Source organism: Mustelus asterias, chromosome 7 (genome assembly GCF_964213995.1).
Source record: "Mustelus asterias chromosome 7, sMusAst1.hap1.1, whole genome shotgun sequence".
NCBI lineage: Eukaryota > Metazoa > Chordata > Chondrichthyes > Carcharhiniformes > Triakidae > Mustelus > Mustelus asterias.
Genome location: NC_135807.1, coordinates 130,785,927 through 130,794,546, shown reverse-complemented (window position 1 = coordinate 130,794,546; position 8,620 = coordinate 130,785,927).

The window sequence follows — 8,620 nt, the reverse complement described above, 5'->3', positions numbered from 1 at the left end:
CAGAAAGAGGCCATTCGGCCCATCGAGTCTGCACCGACCACAATCCCACCCAGGCCCTACCCCCATATCCCTACATATTTACCCACTAATCCCTCTAACCTACGCATCTCAGGACACTAAGGGCAATTTTTAGCATGGCCAATCAACCTAACCAGCACATCTTTGGACTGTGGGAGGAAACCGGAGCACCCAGAGGAAACCCACGCAGACACGAGGAGAATGTGCAAACTCCACACAGACAGTGACCCAAGCCGGGAATCGAATCCAGGTCTCTGGAGCTGTGAAGCAGCAGTGACTGCACTTAAAGAAAGTACTTGATTGGCACTAAAATACATGTGGATGTCCTGAAGTTGTTCTAATTAATAATGTGCAATGTGCAAAAAGCACTAGAGATGGTGCTATTTACTCAAAAATGGCAGCGATGACCCACCAAAACACTAGTACAAGAAAAATCTGCTTAGTCTGTTCCATATATTGTGCATCTATTCTATTGAAATAAAGCCAAACTGAAAATAACAACACTGAATGTACAATATGCTATAAACCCCTTAATTTTCTCGCAATTATTTGACTTCCTGCACCTCCCTATTTTAAGCAATGTTGTAATACTTTGAAAGAAAACAAAATACAAAAGGAAATTATGAGGGAGTTTTATGGAATGAAGCTTCGTTGGAAATCCCATGTAATTCTGGCAATGCGATCCTATCCTTCTACATTGTGTGTTTCAATTTCCAGTACTGTAGCATGGACAACATGAAAAGGCTATTTGTTTCGAGGACATTTTCAAAATGAATGGCAAGGAGTGTGGAATTAGCCACCATGCAGGTTGCCAATGCTGTATATAATTAATTAAATTATATAGTAGCAGAGAGTATTGAATTCACATTGATCGTAAAACCTGGTGCATAAACTTCATCCTCAGTGTGTGATTTGCACATTTCCCTCCATCAACTTGAGCCCATGGCTAAACTGATTTATTTATTCTTCCATGGGATGTGGGCATCGCTGGGAATGCCAGCATTTGTTGCCCATCCCTAATTCTCTTGAACCGAGTGGGCTGCCACACCATTTCAGAGGAGTAATTCAGAGACAACCACATTGCTGTCAGTCTGGTAGGCCAGACCAAGTAAGGACAATAGATTTCCTTCTCTAAAGGACATTAGTGAACCCAATGTTTTTTTTAATCTGATTTGATTTATTATTGTCAATGTATTTGTATACAGTGAAAAGTATTGTTTCTTGCGCTCTACACAGACAAAGCATACCGTTCATAGAGAAGGAAAGGAGAGAGTGCAGGATGTAGTGTTAGAGTCATAGCTAAGGTGTAAAGAAAGATCAACTTAATACAAGGTAGATCTATCCAAAGTCTTCTGGCAGCAGGGAAGAAGCTGTTCTTGAGTCAGTTGGTACGTGTTCTCAGACTTTTGTATCTTTATCCCGACGGAAGAAGGTGGAAGAGAGTGCATGGGGTCCTTGATTATGCTGGCTGCTTTTCTGAGGCAGCGGGAAGTGCAGAGTCAATGGATGGGAGGCTGGTTTGCATTATGGACTGGGCTTTTAAATGGTTTTTATGACCATTGACAGTGGTTGCACAGTCAACATTACTGAGACGAGCTTTTTAATCTAAGATTATCTGAAAGACATGCTGGTTGGGTGCATTGGCTGTGCTAAACTCTCCTTCAGTGTACCTGAACAGGCGTCGGAGTGTGGCGACGCGGGGATTTTCATAGTAACTTCACCGCAGTGTTAATGTGAACCCACTTTTGACACTAATAATAAACTTTAAATTTTATTGCATGTCGGGAAGCAATCTTTTCACTTCCCTTCAAACCAGATCCTTGCCAATTTTAACGCTAATTCCGTAAGCCTTGATCAAGTAAAGCTTTTCTTATGCTCACTGAAAAAGCATCTTGCAAGAACAATTGATTGAACGCAATTAGTCACACTGGTATATGACTGACATTCACCTGTTTGAAATGGTATTGTGCTGATAAAGGATCACCTCCCTCCCCTCAATTCCTCTGTTATGCCTATTCTGGCCATTTAGGATTTAGAGCAGAAATTGTGGAGCAGGTCTTTAGAAATGCAAATATTTGTATTCGGTACAGTGTGTGGTTCTCTAGAAAGACAAACAGTCCTGCAGCTCAATTTTCAGGTTTGCTGGCTTTGAGGGGTTGTTTATAAAGCGTTTTGAGCGACACCTTGAAGCACTTTTTTTGCGGATCTGCCGACATTGTGCAAGTTTAGCTGGCTCCCTTAGATACTTTCTATTGTCTTTCAGTGAACATACGGGCTCATTAAGGGTAGAGTTGCTATTGGTAAAGAATGGAACATCTTAAGCAGTCTCACTTGAGTCAGGTATACCATTTAGCTGTCAGCCAAACCCATTCTGCTTAGAACTGAGGCATTTTTCCCCCCCAGTGACACTGAAATTCACAATGTTGCTCCTGCTGAGTATATAGAGAAAACTCTCCTGGGAGATATAATGCCAGTTTGAGTGTCTGTACTCCCATCAGATGATAGAGTCATAGAGATATAGGACGCGGCATGGTGGCACAGTGGTTAGCACTGCTGTCTCACAGTGCCAGGGACCCGGGTTCAATTCCGGCCTCGGGTCTGTGTGGAGTTCGCACATTCTCCCCGTGTCTGCGTGGGTTTCCTCCGGGTGCTCCGGTTTCCTCCCACAGTCCAAAGATATGCGGGTTAGGTTGATTGGCCATGTTAAATTAACCTTAGTGAAAGGGGGACTAGCAGGGAATAGGGCTTGAGTGGGATTGTAGTTGGTGCAGACTCGATGGGCTGAATGGCCTCCTTCTGCACAGTAGGGAAGCTATGATTCTAATGCGGAAACAGTCCTTCGGCCCAACTCGCCCATGCTGACCAGGTTTCCTAAACTGAACTAGTCCCATTTGCCTGTGTTTGGCCCATATCCTTCTAAATTTTTCCTATCCATATGCCTGTCCAAATGTCTTTTAAATGTTGTAACTGTACCCGCCTCTACCACCTCCTCTGGCAGCTCATTCCATGTACGCACCACCCTCTGTGTGAAAATGTTGCCCTTCAGGTCCCTTTTAAATCTTTCCCCTCTCACCTTAAACATTTGCCCTCTAGTTTTGGACGCCCATGATATTTCCATTTCCTAAATGAACTGGCATTTGGCCCATCTGAATGAGTGCGACCATTTTGCAGTGCATTAACTCTGAAAGCTTCACATTGATGCAAAGCTATTTCAGCTTTGTGGAACACTGGAGCAGTGGCATACAATGGGGAGTCAGCGACAGAGGGAGTCCCTGGAGGGGAATCCCATGCTGCTTCAGCCAGGGTCAAGTCAAATCTGCTTTGCAACGTGTTCAGACCTTCATCGGAGCCCCTGAATTTATGAACTTCTCTGATCTTAATTCAGAGGTGCCAGATTCTGGCCAACACCAACCCGGAACTGGATTCAGATCTGGGCGGGATTTTCCGGCCGCACTTGCTCCATCCAGAGATGAGGGGTCTGTTGTATGGAGAGAGATTGAACAGTTTAGGCCTATACTCTCTGGAATTTGGAAGAATGAGGGGAGATCAAATTGAGGTCTACAAGATGATAAAAGGTATGGATAAAGTAGACGTGGAGCGGATGCTTCCACTGGTGGGGCATTCCAGGACAAGAGGTCATAGTCTTAGGATAAGGGGTAGCAAATTGAAAACAGAGTTGAGGAGAAACTACTTCTCCCAAAGGGTTGTGAATCTGTGGAATTCGCTATCCCAAAGTGCGGTGGATGCTGGGACAGTGGGTAAATTTAAAGAGGAGTTAGACAGATTTTTAATTGGTAATGGGTTGAAAGGTTATGGGGAGAAGGCAGGAAAATGGGGATGAGGAGCATATCAGCCATGATCGAATGGTAGATCGCGGGCCTAATTCTGCTCCTATATCTCATGAACTTATGAATTTATAAGACCGGAAAATCCCACCCGAGGTTAACGGACCTTTGATTGTGTGTGTCCTGCCCGCTACGATTCCTATTGCGGGCGGGGCGGGAAAATTTCTCCCAGAGTGTCCAACATCATTTCCATGTAACAAGAACTGTCCAACCGGCAAATTTCCTTCTCTGAAGGACATTAGTGAACCAGATGGGTTTTTCCGAAAATCGACAATGGGTCATCTGTAGATTCTTAATTCCAGATATTTTTTTAATGGAATTCAAATTCCACCATCTGCTGTGGCGGCATTCGATATCGGGTCCCCTGAACATTAGCTGAGTTTCTGGATTATTGGTCTAGCGATAACACCAATAGGCCATTGCCTCCCCTTTTGGGATGTCCTCAGTCCGATATCATAGGATCATAGAATCCCTACAGTGCAATAGGAGGCCATTCGAGTCTGCACCGACCACAATCCCGCCCAGGCCCTGTTCCCAAAACCCCATCCATTTACCCTACTAACCCCCTGACACTAAGGGGCAATTTAGCATGGCCAATCAAACTAACCCACACAGCTTTGCACTGTGGGAGGGAACGGGATCACCCGGAGGAAACCCATTCAGACAAAGGGAGAATGTGTAGTTTCCACACAGACAGTGACCCAGGCCGGGAATCGAACGTGGGTCCCTGGCGCTGCGAGGCAGCAATGCTAACGAATGTGCCACCGTTGCCACCCTGATATAGGTGGTATATAAAAGCAGGTCTTCCTTTGCAAATATGTCTTACAGAGCTTCACAGAGAATAAAATGGATGGTGAACCAAAAAAAGGAGGCATTAGAAACTTGTTCAAAACTTGCTTAAAGTGACCTCTTATGGTCACTTTATGTGTTGTGCTCTGGAATGTTAAAATTTATCATGTTGGACCTATGCATTACCCCCCACCCCACCCCCCACTGCCCCCCTTGAAGATAAACATGGCTTAGATTGCTACAAACCCATTCAAAGAACAGAAGATTTCTCGTTAATTGTCTGAGTTACGAAAGGACTCTTGAATTTACAGAGGTCACAGCGAACAGGAAACTCAACTGATTTTCCGCTTTGATTAATCAGGGCTGCCAGATGCACAGTAATACAGTACCTTAACACAACCAATGGGAATTGAAATGAACATATAAAAGGATTTTTACTCAATCACTTCTGGCGATTTCAACCTTTCTTGTTCCACAAACACAGAGGATCCAAAAGATTTATTTGTAATTGATTGACAGGTCAGCATGCTGGTAACACAATAAAACAGGCACTGGCTTAATGACTAAATGCTTAGCATACCCTATTTTCTTAGGGGCAGAGAGAGAAGAGAAATAATAGGCTTGGATGATTTTTGTCATGGGATTATGTCACCTGCTAGTGATACAATGATAAATTATACTGCATTTTATATCACTTTGTTCCATGTTGGATCATTCGTTGTCCACAGTAACTTTTTTCTGTAAAAATTGAAGACAAAGGCAGTTGCAGAAAATCTTCTGGCAGATCAGGGGTTAAATATCCACCCAAACTACTGAGACATTTTTATTTTTATACTGTGTTTGCTAAGAAGCAAGTATCATTAAAGTACTAAAGAATTTTAATTTGTGGGTCTGCTCTATGAGTTGGTTTGAATGACAAAGTTCCAGTCCAGTGATATCATGAATAGGGCTTGCTGTTTGCAACCCACTCACATCCCATTAATCTGGATCTCTTCCACCCTGTGTGTGTGACTGTCACTTGGTGAAACTAGCTACTGTCTAGGCAGTAGTTGTAATTGGTTGAATCTGATTAGCAAGTTAATTGAACATTGCTGGTTACTTTTTATTTATTCATTAACCGGATGTAGGTGTCACTGGCTAGACCACCAACCTCTCTACTTTCTCAGGAGACGAAGGAAATTTGGCATGTCAGCTATGACTCTCATCAACTTTTACAGATGCACCATAGAAAGCATTCTTTCTGGTTGTATCACAGCTTGGTATGGCTCCTGCTCTGCCCAAGACTGCAAGAAACTACAAAGGGTCATGAACGAAGCCCAATCCATCATGCAAACCAGCCCCCCATCCATTGACTTTGTCTACACTTCCCGCTGCCTTGGCAAAGCAGTCAGCATAATTAAGGACCCCACGCACCCTGGACATTCTCTCTTCCACCTTCTTCCATTGGGAAAAAGATACAAAAGTCTGAGGTCACACACCAACCGACTCAAGAACAACTTCTTCCCTGCTGCCGTCAGACTTTTGAATGGACCTACCTTGCATTAAGTTGATCTTTCTCTACACCCTAGCTATGACTATAACACTACACTCTGCACTCTCTCCTTTCCTTCTCTATGAACGGTATACTTTGTCTGTATAGCGAGCAAGAAACAATACTTTTCACTGTATACCGATACATGTGACAGTAAAAAATCAAATCAAATCAAATCAAAATCAAATCATTTATTGCCCATCCTTAAATGCCCTTGGGAAGCTGGTGGTGAAATGCCTTCTTGAACTTACTTGAGTCCACTGTTCGGATGGGGGTTCCAGAATTTTGACCCTGCGACAGTGACATAATTCCAAGTCAGGATGTTGAGTGGCTTGTGGGGGAATTTGAAGGTGGTAGTTTTCTCATGCATCTGCTACCCTTGTTGGAAGAAACTGTTGAAAGTGGTGAGTTACTGGAGTGCATCTTGTAGATGGTACACACTGCGTTGGTGGTGGGGGGAGTGAATATTTAAGGTGGTGGTGGGTGAGGTGTCAATTAAGCGGTTGCTTTGTCCTGCATGGTGTCAAGCTTCTTGAGTCTTCTTGAAGCTGCACTCATCCAGGCAAATGGAGAGTACTCCATTACACTCCTGACTTGTGCCTTGTAGATGGTGGACAGGCTTTAGGGAGTCAAGAGGTGAATTATTCGCCATAGAACTCCCAGCTTCCTGTCTACGCTTGTAGCCAGGTAAAGAAGTTAATGATTCTCTTTTGCTGGACTCCCCCATCATTGAGATTTGGGATAATTGTGGAGCCTCCTCCTCCAGTGGGTTGTTTAATTGTTCACCACCATTCGCAACTGGATGTGGCAGGACTGCAGAGCTTAGATCTGACCTGTTGGTTGTGGGATTGCTTAGCTCTGTCAATTGTATGATACTTTTGCTGCTCAGCCTGCAAGTAATCCTGTGTGGCAACTTCACCAGGTTGCCATCTATTTTTTTTAGGTATGCCTTGAGCTGCTCCTTGCATGCCCTCCTCCACCCTTCATTGAACTAGGGCTGATTTCCCAGCTTGGTGCTAATGGTAGAGTGGGGGACATGCCAGGCCATGAGGTTACAGATTGTGGTTGAGTATAATTGTGCTGTTGCTGATGGCCCACAGTGCCTCGTGGATGCCTAGTTTTAAGATGCGAGATCTGTTTGAAATCTATCCCTTTTAATACGGTGGTAGTGCCACATGACATGAGGAAGGGTATCCTGAATGTGAAGATGGAACTTGGTCTCCACAAGGACTGTGTGGTGGTCACTCCTAACAATGCTGTCATGGACAGATGCATCTGCGGCAGGTAGATTTTTTGTCTTGTTGGTTCCCTCACCACGTGCAGCAGAACTTGTCTATCAGTAATCAGTAAACTGGTCTGGATTGGTACTACCGAGCCACTCTAGGCAATGGGCATTGAAATCCACCAACTCGAGTATATTTTGTGTCCTTGCCACCTTCAGTGCTTCTTCCAATTGGTGGACTAATGATTTATCAGCTGAGGAGATGGGGGGGTGGGGGTGGTAGGTGGCAACTGACAAGAGGTTTCCTTGGGCATGTTTGACCTGATGTCTCGAGACTTCATGAGGTCCGGAGGGCAACTCCCTCTCAATGGTATACCACTGTGCCATCATTCTCTGGTGAGTCTGTTCTGCCGCTGGGACAGAACATATCTAGGGATGGCAGTGATGGTGTTTGGGATATTGTCTGCGTGGTATGATTCAATAAGTGTGACTATGTCAGGTTGTTGCTTGACTAATCTCAGAGAAAGCTCTCTCAGTTTTATCAGAAGCCCCCAGGTGTTAGTAAGGTGGGCTTTGCAGAGCCGACAGGGCTGGGTTTGCCGTTGTCGATTCCGGTCCCTAGGTCGCTGCTGGGTGGTTCCTACTTTTTGTAGATTTTGTGCGGACTCTACAGTTAAAAGTATCGACCTTTTTAAAAAATCTAGCCTAGGGTAATCTATCATGTTACCGAAAGCATATGAGTTGGCTAGATTTGTGTCCAATTCTTTCAACTGTAGAGTTAACTATTACGATATATGATAATCAAATAACTGCAAAATCAACGCTTTAGAAAAAAGCCACAAGCTGGATATGTTGATGAATCTTTTTCAGTTGGGCTCCAATCTTTGGATCCAACAACTGCTGGGCCATCAAGTGCCAACGTAGAATTATGCCCAACTGCCATCACTCTCCTTGTCATGCGAGTAAATTCAATGATTTACCTGCTGGCTCATTATTTTCCCCCATAATTGTCAATGTATGAAAAATAGAGACTAAAAAAAGGGCGGCACAGTGGCACAGTGGTTAGCACTGCTGCCTCACAGTGCCAGGGACCCGGGTTCGATTCCTGGCTTGGGTCACTGCCTGTGCGGAGTCTGCACGTTCTCCCCGTGTCTGCATGGGTTTCCCCCGGGTGCTCCAGTTTCCTCCCACAGTCCGAAAGACCTGCTGGTCAGG